This window comes from Schistocerca nitens, chromosome 4, assembly GCF_023898315.1.
Source record: "Schistocerca nitens isolate TAMUIC-IGC-003100 chromosome 4, iqSchNite1.1, whole genome shotgun sequence".
Taxonomy (NCBI): Eukaryota; Metazoa; Arthropoda; class Insecta; order Orthoptera; family Acrididae; genus Schistocerca; species Schistocerca nitens.
Window position 1 is genome coordinate 554609503 of NC_064617.1, and position 12129 is coordinate 554621631.

General features: G+C 41.4%; 1 long non-coding RNA gene across 1 annotated transcript in view; it reads right to left on the reverse strand.

Annotated features, from left to right (window-relative positions):
• LOC126252962 (uncharacterized) overlaps positions 1-12129 on the reverse strand; it is a 503805-nt gene that overhangs the window by 350019 nt on the left and 141657 nt on the right. The gene's annotated exons all lie outside the window — the stretch shown is intronic.

Below are 12129 nucleotides of genomic sequence, written 5' to 3' on the forward strand. Positions count from 1 at the left end.
TCCGTCCCCTTCTTTTCCCTGCTATAGCAGGGTCATTAAAATTTTGATAGTTACCTATGTGAGATTGAAATAACGCAAAACTGTGTAATTTTACATCTCAGACATGATTTTATATGCACAACAATTTTGCATATACTTGAGTACTAAACTATGTGCTTGACACAAGCCTTCCGATGATTATGGAGACACTTTACAACGTATTTCTCCGTCCTACGTCGCTTTATTAAAATCTGAGCAGTCTGCTGCGATTATTTGCATAGATTTCCGTCGCTGATGGTGACAAATGGTGGAAAACGCTTTTTTCAGTTTTTCTCAGGAACCGCCTGTGAACAAATGGTGCCTCCATAAGCCCCTAAGGTGCACCGTAGACTGCATCTAGCGCAAAGACCAACCCATTTGCTCCATTTGCCCAAGCTGGAGGAAGTGTGTGGTATCAAAAAATTTACTGTGTAATGTAGATTAATTACAATAATACAATCTTTCCGTTGGTACACAAATGGTCCCTAGCCCAAGGGCTATCGAAAATACTAGCCCCTACCTATCACCAGCAGAAACCGAAGTATGAATCCCGAAAAAATCTAGTTCTTATGCCCGAAGTCTTGGAAAACAGTAGTAGCGCATTTGTCGCATGCATACCGCTAAATATTTGAAGCAAATTGGCTGAACTATGATGAACTCAGGTCCTCCCACAGCGTTTTTCTCCTGTTTGTCAAGGCCAACGTCAAGAACCACTGTAGGGATTTCGATACAGTTTTCCACTACTAGATACAAACGGGCCTGCCGGGATGGGTCGCTAATATTGCCTATTTGTTCATTGGGCGCCGTGCTCTTAGATTTTGGCCATCGCTATTTCGAGCTGTATTAAAGTTCGTCTAGAATTAGTTGCTCTTAGATATCTAGCGTGAAACATTGCTCCTACCAACGCGCACGGACAGCTATCACAGAGCATCCAAATAAACTGTGCACAAAAATATTTATGCGCTCATGATGGCGACCACTGCATGTAATGCCACTGAGATCAAATACCCGCAGCCGAAATGAAACGCACTATGCCGCAATATGCAAAGACCCATTTTGCCAAAGCGCATACTCTCTCTGTGGTATTATCGCTAATGACAAGATATCGACGAATGACAAACTACAGTACATAAGAAACACCTCAGTGCGACTGCAGTGAGTGAAGAACTGACTTCCTGGTATACAGATGCACATGTGGTATTGCGATGGAAATATAGACGTACATGCGGAAACTAGCACTCCTTTACCTAACAACCAGCAGAGCAATCATACACTGAAGCACCAAAGAAACTGGTATGGGCATGCGTATTTAAATACGGTGATATGTAAACAGGCAGAATATGGCGCAGCGGTCGGCAACGCCTATATAAGACAACAAGTGTCTGGTGCAGTTTTTAGATCGTTTACTGCTCCTACAATGACAGATTATCAAGATTTAAGTGAGTCTGAACGTGGTGTTATAGTGGGCACACGAGCGATGGGACAGAGTATCTCAGAGGTAGAGATGAAGTGGGGATTTTCCAGTTCGACCATTTCACGAGTGTACCGGCAAAACATCGAATCTGCCACATCGCTGCGGCCTGAAAAAGATCCTGCAAGAACGGGACCAAAGACGACTGAAGAGAATCGTTCAGCGTGACAGAAGTGCAACACTTACGCAAATTGCCACAGATTTCAATGCTGGGCCATCAACAAGAGTCATCGTGCAAACTATTCAACGAAACATCATCGATATGGGCTTTCGGCGCCGAAGGCCCACTCGTGTACCCTGCATGACAGCACGACACGAAGCTTTATGCCTGGCCTGGTGCCGTCAACAGCGATGTAGGACTGTTGCTGACTGGAAACAACTTACCTGGTCCTACGTCTAATTTCAAATTGTGTCGAGAGGAAGGATGGGTACAGGTATGGAGACAACCTCATGAATCCATGGACCCTGCATGTCAGCTGGGGACTGTTCAAGCTGGTAGACGCTCTGAAGTGGTGTGGGGAGTGTGCAGTTGAAGTGATGTAGGACCCTGATACGTCTAGACACCACTCTGACAGGTGACACGCACGTAAGCATCCTGTCTGATCACCCGCATCCATTCATGTCGATTGTGCATTCCCACGGACAGGGGAAATTCCAGCAGGACAACGCGACACCCCACACGTCCAGAATTGCTACAGAGTGGCTCGAGGGTCTTCTGAGTATAAACACTTCCGCTGGCCACCAGACATGAACGTTACTGAGCATAACCGGAATGCCTTGCAACGTGCTGTTTAGATCTCCTCGTAATCTTATGGATTTAAGGACAGCCCTTCAAGATTCATGGTGTCAGTTCCCTCCAGCACAGCTTCAGACATTAGTCGTGTCCATGCCACGTCGTGTTGCCGCAGTTATACGTGCTTGCGGGGGCCCTACACGATATCAGGCAGTGTACCAGTTTCTTTGGCTCTTCAGTGTACAAACCCGAGAGAACTGCTTCCACCGGCAAGAAACAACACTGCCATGTGGGTGATTGGACACACGGAAAATTATAGAACACAAAACAGACTAGGGAATATCAATCACTATTTTGCTTGTATCCTATACGAAGTTTGCAAGATTGCAGAGGACTCAAACTACATGAAGATCTTTCAGAACATGCTCAGAATACTCGTACTAAGTGCACCCTACACACCTGATAATAGTGGATAACGCACTTCATAAGAGGAAGTACACACGGGATAGATCAGTTGAACAGGATAGAGTAATAACGACGAGAGACGTGGCAAGGAGCCTCAGCCAGACGGAAATACTTAGTCAACGACGTTACTTACTTACCTCGAGCAGAACCTCTTTCCGTTTCCAAAGAAACTATTTAATTTCCAAGGTGCATATTGCTGTTTACGGAGTGCAACATTTCGAGATTTAAAAAGATGATTTTCTATGTTGTTAATTTCAAGAAAGGTAGAGAAGCCAGAATTTAATACTTCATACAAAATGAAATTTTAATTTCGAAAAGAATATCTTTTTTCAAGAATAGAAACTCATCTTTGTTTTAAGAAAGACGAACTTTCAGTTTGACACAAGAAGACACTTAATTTCACGTTTACATTACAAAGGCAAAGCGACAGTAAAGCAAAGAAGCTAGCTGAGGAAGGCAATAACGAAAGAGAATATATGGTCTATAAAGGGAGAAGGGAAGCCTACAAAAAAGATACTCACGTGTGTTAAAGCGTCGCCTCCGGGACAGAGATGTGCGCTGGCGCCGGATCGAATCCGGATTAAGGACGAGGGTCGGTATGCCGGCCAGTCTGGATGTGCGTTTTAGGTGCGTTTCTGCATCCCAGTAAATGAATACCGAGCTGGTATCCACCATCTGGCTCAGTTAGACGATTCGTAAACACTGAGAAAACTTTCGCTCACTTCTACTTCAGTAATACTACACGCAGACCGTTGAAGTTTGAATTAAAAGTATTCCGTCGCTGTGGGGGAGGGGGGGGGTGTGTGTCACGGGGTGGCGACGGGAACGGCTTCCGGCCGCCCCATGAATTCACAGTGTCAAACTCGTTCACAGCTACGCCAACCATGCGGCGATGCGGGACAACGGCGCACGAAAAAGCAAAAACCCATTGCCGGCCGGACATTGTCGGCTGCCACTGTATTGCCAGTTCCGCTACGCCAAGCATTGTGCCTGCCAGTGCGAAAATTTCATTTATACCGAGAAAAAAAACCTAATTTTTGACGCCAATAAAACTTGCGAACAGATTTTTGACATGCTCATATACACTATAGTAACATTTCTTTTTTAATTTGAAAATTTTTGCAAACTTCTGGTAGAATAAGGGGAATTCAAACTTCATGCTTGTTACAAGTCAAAAATTGTGAAAATTAGATTCCAAAACTCAAAGAAATAAACGTCCATGTACGATATTTACACTCGTACAGTGCAAACGCAGAACCACACGTATCTTTGAAAAGCTCGGCTACCGATAAAAATATTTTGGTTGACGGGGAAAAAATTATTTATGCAGGTTCAATAGTTTTACCATTATCACCTGATACGTTTCAAGCTGTTTCCTAGACAGGAAGATATCACTCGTAAAAAAAAAAAAAAAAAGAAAAAAAAGGTAGCTCTGACATTAATTAATGTCAACAAATTTAGAGACATTATAGAGATCTATGATGTCTGAATTTGAGATCTTTAAGTAATTTTTCTTGGAAGTAGAGACTTTAAAGCAATTTTGTATCGCCGCGAACAACAGAGTGCTTTCAGACAGTGCCTGGTGCGTAATGTCGCAACTACAACACAAACGTCAGGCATCAGCTAATTTGAAACAGTCTATAATCGAGGCAATGACTTTAGCATATTGATACTGGGAGTGTGAAACTCTCCTTCACATAGTTCCATGTTTTTCTTCTGCAATACCTTCAATGGTAAGTTTTATTGCATACATAGTAGGTTTCAGCAGTAGCGAAGGTCCATTTGGGTGCTCGATGAAGTTCACTGAGCTGGTCGCACAGCCTTTACAAAAGTTGTCTCTGGACTGCCACTCTAGTGTATGAGAACTCCATCCGAACAACAACAGCACAAATGTGCGGTAGAGGCAACACGCTCTGTGCAGCAATTCGTCGAACATGGGTGGAGAAAACTTGCAGATATGTGTGCAATAGAATGAATTTTTCACTATGCAGCGGAGTGTGCGCTGATATGAAACTTAGTGGTAGGTTAGAACTGTGTGCTGGGCTGAGACCCGAACTCGGTACTTATGGCTTTCGTGTGCAAGTGCTCCAGTACTTTTCTTCTTTACTAGGGAAAAGTTTAAGTTTGTTCGACGCAGATTTTTTCCTTAACAACTGTGGAATAAAGTTTTTCGTGGGAATCAATCCCAATGCGGAAATATGTATATCTGACACTTTGTGAAGGATAATGTCCTAGATTCAGAAGAATATATTTCTCCTGTACACTTCTGTATAATACTTAAATAGTCTTTAGTGGAGTCTGTGTTAAAAATCTTCATGTAGTTTACAGGTCGCTAATTGAAACTGTGTGCCTATAGAACATAGCTTATAAGCTTTTCTTGTCCCTGAGGGTATGGAGAGCTTATTTGTAGACGTCATTTCTTTGGGTTTTCTTATTTGACAAACTGCAGAACACAAACACCACACTTCAGCTGTTGCAATTGTTACTTCTTCATTAATGGCGCATAGAAGTGATTGGCATAGAGAACAGCGGAACACATTGTAATGATGTTTGTTGGTCTTTGCACAGGATGAAATATTTGATTCATTCTCTTCCCAACTATAAGATTCTATTTTGGTATGAACTGGTAGGCATCAGTTCGTTCGCTTAAGCGCTACTTGTAAGCACAAGTATTTAGGGAGGAAAAAGACTCGCTGTACTGCGCTATATCGTCTTGCGTCGAGTTGTTTCGTAGCTAACGTAGTGTTATTTAAAAGACTTACTTTATTTGAATTCCATATGCTGTGGTGTTGTCTTTCAATACTTACGACTGCAAGTAATGTGTATTTGGAATCGTAAAATATTTGGATGTCAACTAAAGTGATGCGATTACATAAAACTAAATGGATTTCTGGGAAAAATATGCGTCAAAGCATACACCACATACACACACACACACACACACACACACACACATACACACAAACACACACGCGCGCGCGCGCGAGCGCGCGTTTAATTATATTGCAAGGACAAACACATTTAAAAGATATGATGGAAGAACATATGACCAGTAACACTACCATCTTCATGTACTCCAGGAGATTTTACTACCGCTCCGAATCATCATCGTTAATGAAAAATCGTTAGCCATTCAGATTGTATTGCTATACTGAAATACCTTCCTGTTTTTGTCCTGTCACGAACTGTCGTGCGATCTAAAGCAACGTGTTCCGCTGAATTAAAGTAGATACACACGAGCTGATGGTTGACTTGTGTAGAAGTACACATATTCCAGGTAATCAGGACCGATAACGGACTATAAAATTATGCTCTGTATACCTAACTTTTTAATTATTTAATGTGACACTCCATAACACAGACTAGCAAACAATAGATACAGTTCAATTGTAAACAATCTCTTGATGGAGTTCTACGTTGTTCTCCTGGATGACTGTCTATTTTTTAAGCAAATTAAATTAAAAATTGGAACATTTGTTAACTGCTGGAGGTAGTCGATGACTGCCTATTCTTTGCGGAATTTCCATGAAGAAACATAATTTCGTCTACATGGTAATCGATTCGCCAGCAACCTTACTGGAGTCGGATAATTGCTATAAAGTCTGGACTGGGTAAGATAAGAATACTGGGAAAGAAGTTTATTATTTACGGTTACAATGGTTGGGAGAAGCACCACCTTCCTAGAGGGTTGTTTCAGCATGAAGAATAAGGACAAAAACTAGTATGATTAATTGTCTCCAAGAATGCGAAGATTAGCTGTACATCTTCGCTGGCAAAGGAGAGGCGTCACCGTATTACTGACAAATCCTGAGGGAGTCACTGTGTCGAACAGACTTAAGGTGTTACCTGTTTAGAACTTATAAGCTGGTCGCGTGACCATGATGTCGCTTTTCGATGTATTAAGTTAGTACTCTGACGCTACCACACATGCATTGTGTGTGTAAATGTGTTACAGTCATCAGTCTTCTGACTGGTTATTGCGGCCTCCCACGAATTCCTCTCCTGTGCCAACCTCTTCATCTCAGAATAGCACTTGCAACCTAAGTCATCAATTATTTGTTGGATCTGTTTTCTACAGTTTTTATCCTCTACAGCTCCTGATGTCTTAACAGATATCCTATAATCCTGTCCCTTCTCCTTGTGAGTGTTTTCCAAATATTCATTTCCTCTCCGATTCTGCGCAGAACCTCCTCACTCCTTACATTATCAGTCCACCAAATTTTCAGCGTTCGTCTATAGCACCACATCTTAAAAGCTTCAGTTATCTTCTGTTCTGATTTTCCCACAGTCCATGTTTCACCACAACACAATGCTGAGCTCCAAACGTACATTCTCCGATACAAGAAGACCTCTCTTAAGCTACGTTGTGCAAGACGCGATAGTTGGCTGCGACTACGACGCTGCCCCCTCCTCTTTTCCCACCCTGGCAGACGGCGACACGGCCGCAACACGACAGGAGTCGTCGCTGTTTCCCAAGCTCTGGTCGGCGGCGGCGGATTCAAATACATAAGAAAAATAAGAATTCCGATTTTCTTGCTGTAAAAAATACTGTATGTTAATGGAACAATGTTACATCGGCTCCCAGAGTTAGTTTTTCGATACAGATTCTCCTTTTACTTTAAAAAATTGAAAAGTATCTCTTCCGGTTTTGCGTGTTTTTTTCGCTGATATTACTTCTCTATCGATTGTGAGGAAAGTAAAAGGCACAAAAAATTGATGTTTGCGTATCTTACAGTTTCACATCACAGCTTGATAATGAGGTGTCTATTTTTTCGATATTCGTCACAGTTGTTCCGATACTTAATTTACAAGTAACCTACTGCATAAAATTTGAATTGCCTACAGTGAAAAATGTGATCGCTGGCTACTTTGCGTATTGTTCGCGTTAGGTCATACATCGTTGGCGATGAAAAGAAGCTAACATATCGAAATTATTTTTAAAGTTGAGATCAGAATGATATTGATCTCCGTTTCCGAGATTTGGGCTCATATATCTCCGTGAGCGTCGCGACTAGCTGCCAGTTCTGTCGACGCGCAACGTGAATCATGTGGTCATCACACGATAGAGAATGCATTTGTTTTGTTTCGCTGACACATTTGGACCTAATGAAACCATTTTATGTCATATATTTCTCCGGTATGAGTTACTAATATTTCTCCATATGCTCTTGACAATTTCATTTAAAATGCCACGAAATTTAGGTTTCTTAAAAGTAAAGACATGCTGCCTTCAATATATTTTCTTCTCATTCTTGGGAAGAGGATAAGTTACTCACCTCTAGTATTTTCTTCTGAACCTGGACGGGGATACCCAAGTAGAAGTAGACGCCCTAACAAAACCAACAAATGTAAAAAATTTACGTTTCTCATCGCTATGGATGACATGAACATTTAATCTTGCCAAGCTGCACTCAAAAGATGACTCCAGGATTTACAAAAGACGAATTTCAATTGTGGACTGTGTCAGACCAGAAGGGCCTTGTAAAACAGTTGTGCACTTTTGGGACAAGTTTTTTGAGCACCATCTTCTACCAATGAATTGAAGTGAATGTGACAAATTACTTATTGCAGCATACTGTTTGCGCAATCTGCTGAGAAACACCTTCCTCAAAAACGAACACCTATTGATTACAGAAAGCTGTACAACAATCTGGTGGTGGTTTTTCACAACTGGAAGTTATCATCAAGACACCAACCTACCGTTTACTTTCAAAGTGAAGGTATTGTAAAATGTAACTTCCTCGTTGTACTTTAGATTGTTCATTTTATAATGTACTTACCGTTTTCAATTTTTATCGTCACAAAAAAAGAGTAATGCGAAAATTTACCTGCAAGTTCATTTTCATTATTCTAATTCTACATCTGCATGGATTATACTGATTTTCATAACAGGACTGAAAAATCTGCATTAGTGGAAAAATATATTTCCCTCACCTGCCAGTTTCAACTGTGCACCAATTTCTTCCCAAATTCTGTCTCTGAACAAAGTGTCCCTATATTTAGGGTTCTTCAAATCGTAAAGGCAAGGATGTTGCGAGACCAGCTCACAGAGCTTCACATCCTATGAGTGGCTCACTTAAGTTTTCCTTGACTGGCTCGACGTCTTTCTGGCAGCCGTACGTCTTTGTGTCGTCCGACTTCCGTCGCAACACTGCTCACTGGTGCAGTGCTGCGGCAGCTGCCGCAACAGTCGCGCGTCGCATCCCAAACTCTAACTGCGCATGCGCCACGTAGCGACCCGTCGCAGTCGCTAGTGTGCGTCACGTCTTGGACAACGTACCTTTAGACAGCAGTGGCCTTTTTGTAAGTGCTAGTTTGCTTTTAATGTCCTCCTTTCTCCGTCCGTCATTGGTTATTTTGCTGTCTAGGTAGTAGAATTCCTTAACTTCGTCTACTTCGTGACCACCAATTCTGATGTTAAGTTTCTCGTTGCTCTCATTTCTGCTACATTTCATTACTTTCGTCTTACATCGATTTACTCGCAGTTCATATTCTGTACTCATTAGCTCGCTCATTCCATTCAGCAGATCATGTAGTTCTTCTTCACTTTCACTCAGCAACGTCATCAACGAATCGTATCACTGATAGCCTTTCACCTTGAATTTTAAATCCACTCCTAGGCCTTTCTTTTATTTCCATCATTGATTCTTCATGCACAGATTGAACATTAGGGGCGAAAGACTGCATCCCTGTCTTGCGCCTTTTTTAATCCGAGCACTTCTTTCTTGGTCGGCCACTCTCATTATTCCCTTGTGGCTCTTGTACATATTGTACGCTACCCATCTCCCCCTATAGCTTGCCCTGTTTTGCTCAGAATTTCGAACATTTTGCACTGTCTTACATTGTCGAAAGCTTTTTCAGGTCGACAAATCCTATGAACGTGTCCTGGTTTATTGTCAACCACAAGGTCAGAATTGGCTCTCTGGTGCCTTTACCTATCCTAAAGCCAAACTGATCGTCATCTAACACATCCTCAAGTTCCTTTCCATCATTCTGTATATCATTCTTATCAGCAACTTGGATGCATGAGCTTTTTAAGCAATTGTCAGCCTCTGTGGTCTTCGGATTTATGGGGATGATAGTGTATCGCCAGACTCATATATTCTACACAGCAACGTGAATAGTCGTTTTGTTATTCTTATGTCTTCCTAATGATGTATGTACAGTGAACAGAAAAGCAAAAGATGGATCTAATTTGGTTGTAGAATGTCCAGTGCCACTGAAAACATATAACGACTGTATGGATGGCTTGGACTTGACTGATCAGATGAGTACACTTGATGGTTTGGACAGAAAATCTGATAAATGGTGGCAGAAAGTGTTCTACAAACTGTTGATAATTAGTGTTGTAAATGCCTGGATTTTACAAAAGAAAATTCAATACAAGAGAGTGCTACTAAAACATTTTATAGTTAACCTAGCAGAGCAGATGATTGCTAAGGGACAAAAGACTGCCAAGGTACAGCGGAAATCCTCAACTGGGCGCCCTTCTAAGAGAGCAAGAGTTATGCAGAATGTAGGGCTACACCTCCCTGAAGAAGGACCTACAAGAAGAAGGTGTGTTTTGTGTTCCAGCAACAACAAGGAAACAAGAACAAAAACTATCTGCAGAATGTGCCAGCATCCATTACGCAAAAAGTGTCTAATTATTTGACAGTGAATGTGTTCTACAAATCGTTACTAACTAGTGTCATAAAAAACTGATTGTATACATCTGTTTTCTATATATATATATGTTTTAGTAACCGCTATTGCTGTTGGGCACTGGCGGGACAACGTTTGTCCCACTCAGTAAGACTACTGGGACACCCGTGTCCCACTCAGTAAGACTACTGGGACACCAGTGTCCCAGGGCCTAATTACAGGAAGTGAGTTCAGAATTGACAAAAATGTATTCGTAGTATTATCAAGACTAATAAAACACTATGTGGTCAAAAGAAGAAGTTTCTATATAAAATTTAAAAAATCCGTATTGAAAGGGTTTACTAAGTGTGAATGCTGGGATATTAGGTGTCATGTGCACTCTCTTGTAATAAACAACAATCTCGTAAACGGTGCGAAAACTAAAATGAATATAATGTCAAAAAACCATCACTTTGTACTTCTTCAACATTTTACAAATCAAGTTTGTTGTACATCACTGTATATTTTTCAGTTGAGTCATACCTGATATGTTTCCCTTTTCAAAATTTTCTATTGTTGGACACTATTTTTTTTATAATGTCATAGTTATAAAGGAAGAATCTTAGAAGGTTTACCCTCTTCCACGTATGCCAATAACTACACTGTGTGTTTTTATGTTCTTGTAATTTTATCCAACTGATGATTCACGTTTCCGTAAAAAAAATTAATTATATATATATATATATATATATATATATATATATATATATATATATATATATATGTATATGTATATAACTTTCCGTTATTGAGGGTGTACACCCACAGGCTACTTTGGTTCAGTTTTGTTCCTTTTACGACCTTAAAGCAGTTGTTGTATCTCATTTTCAGGTCATTTAAGTGATTAAACACAGGCATTGTAAACGTATAAGTCATTTCTTGATAAATAGGACCTAAATATGACGCAAATTTACCGTTGAAGCTAGTCGTCTGAGTTATAAATACTTTGAAAATACGAATGTGGTATTTCATTGCCGTTACTTACATTGTGAGCGGCTGTCCCACTCCACAAGAAGGATGGACTTGCAGAAAATGTTCGTTTCAATTACTACCACAGGTGCCGTGGAAGGACAGGTAAAGTGTCCTCAGAGCATCGTACAGCCCTTCACAGAACTGTGACTGCAGCGCGGTATATCTTTCGAGCAGCCATTCATCTGAGTGCTGGCACATTCGAATACGACCACCAATCTGTCTTAACAAAAACCATGGTTCATCGGAGCAGACGAAGTTTCTGTTGCTTCACCATACAGTCTCGACGATTGCCGTGTCTACTGATATCGTAGCTGGCGACATACTTGTCTCAATAAGGAAACAGGTTAGAGTCATCTGCTGCGAATCCTCATGCTCAACAACGTGCACTGAAGGAGGCGCTCTGAAAAGTATTTGCCTAGACCAACGTTGCACTCTCTCGACAGATCTGCCGCAGCTGGCGCGTATCCCGATTTACAGAGCGGGACAACCTCCTACCTCCATGCACTGTGATGAGGCGTGGGCGTCGACTGCTTGTGGATATTCGCGACAACAGCACGCAAACAGCCGTCCATCTTCGCCTTTTTCAAGTTGCTCGTTCCCAGTCACTAGAACATGACAATATGCGCTTTGTCCAAGTCGCTAATGTCAATGGGTTTCTCCACATGTGCGTGTGTCACCGCTAGAATGATCCCTCGTTTCACTCTGCTTACATACTTTTCTTACCACGTCACGTGACCACAGCGCCACCAGTCGGCATGCACCAACCCGTGGGCAGTGCTCATAATAA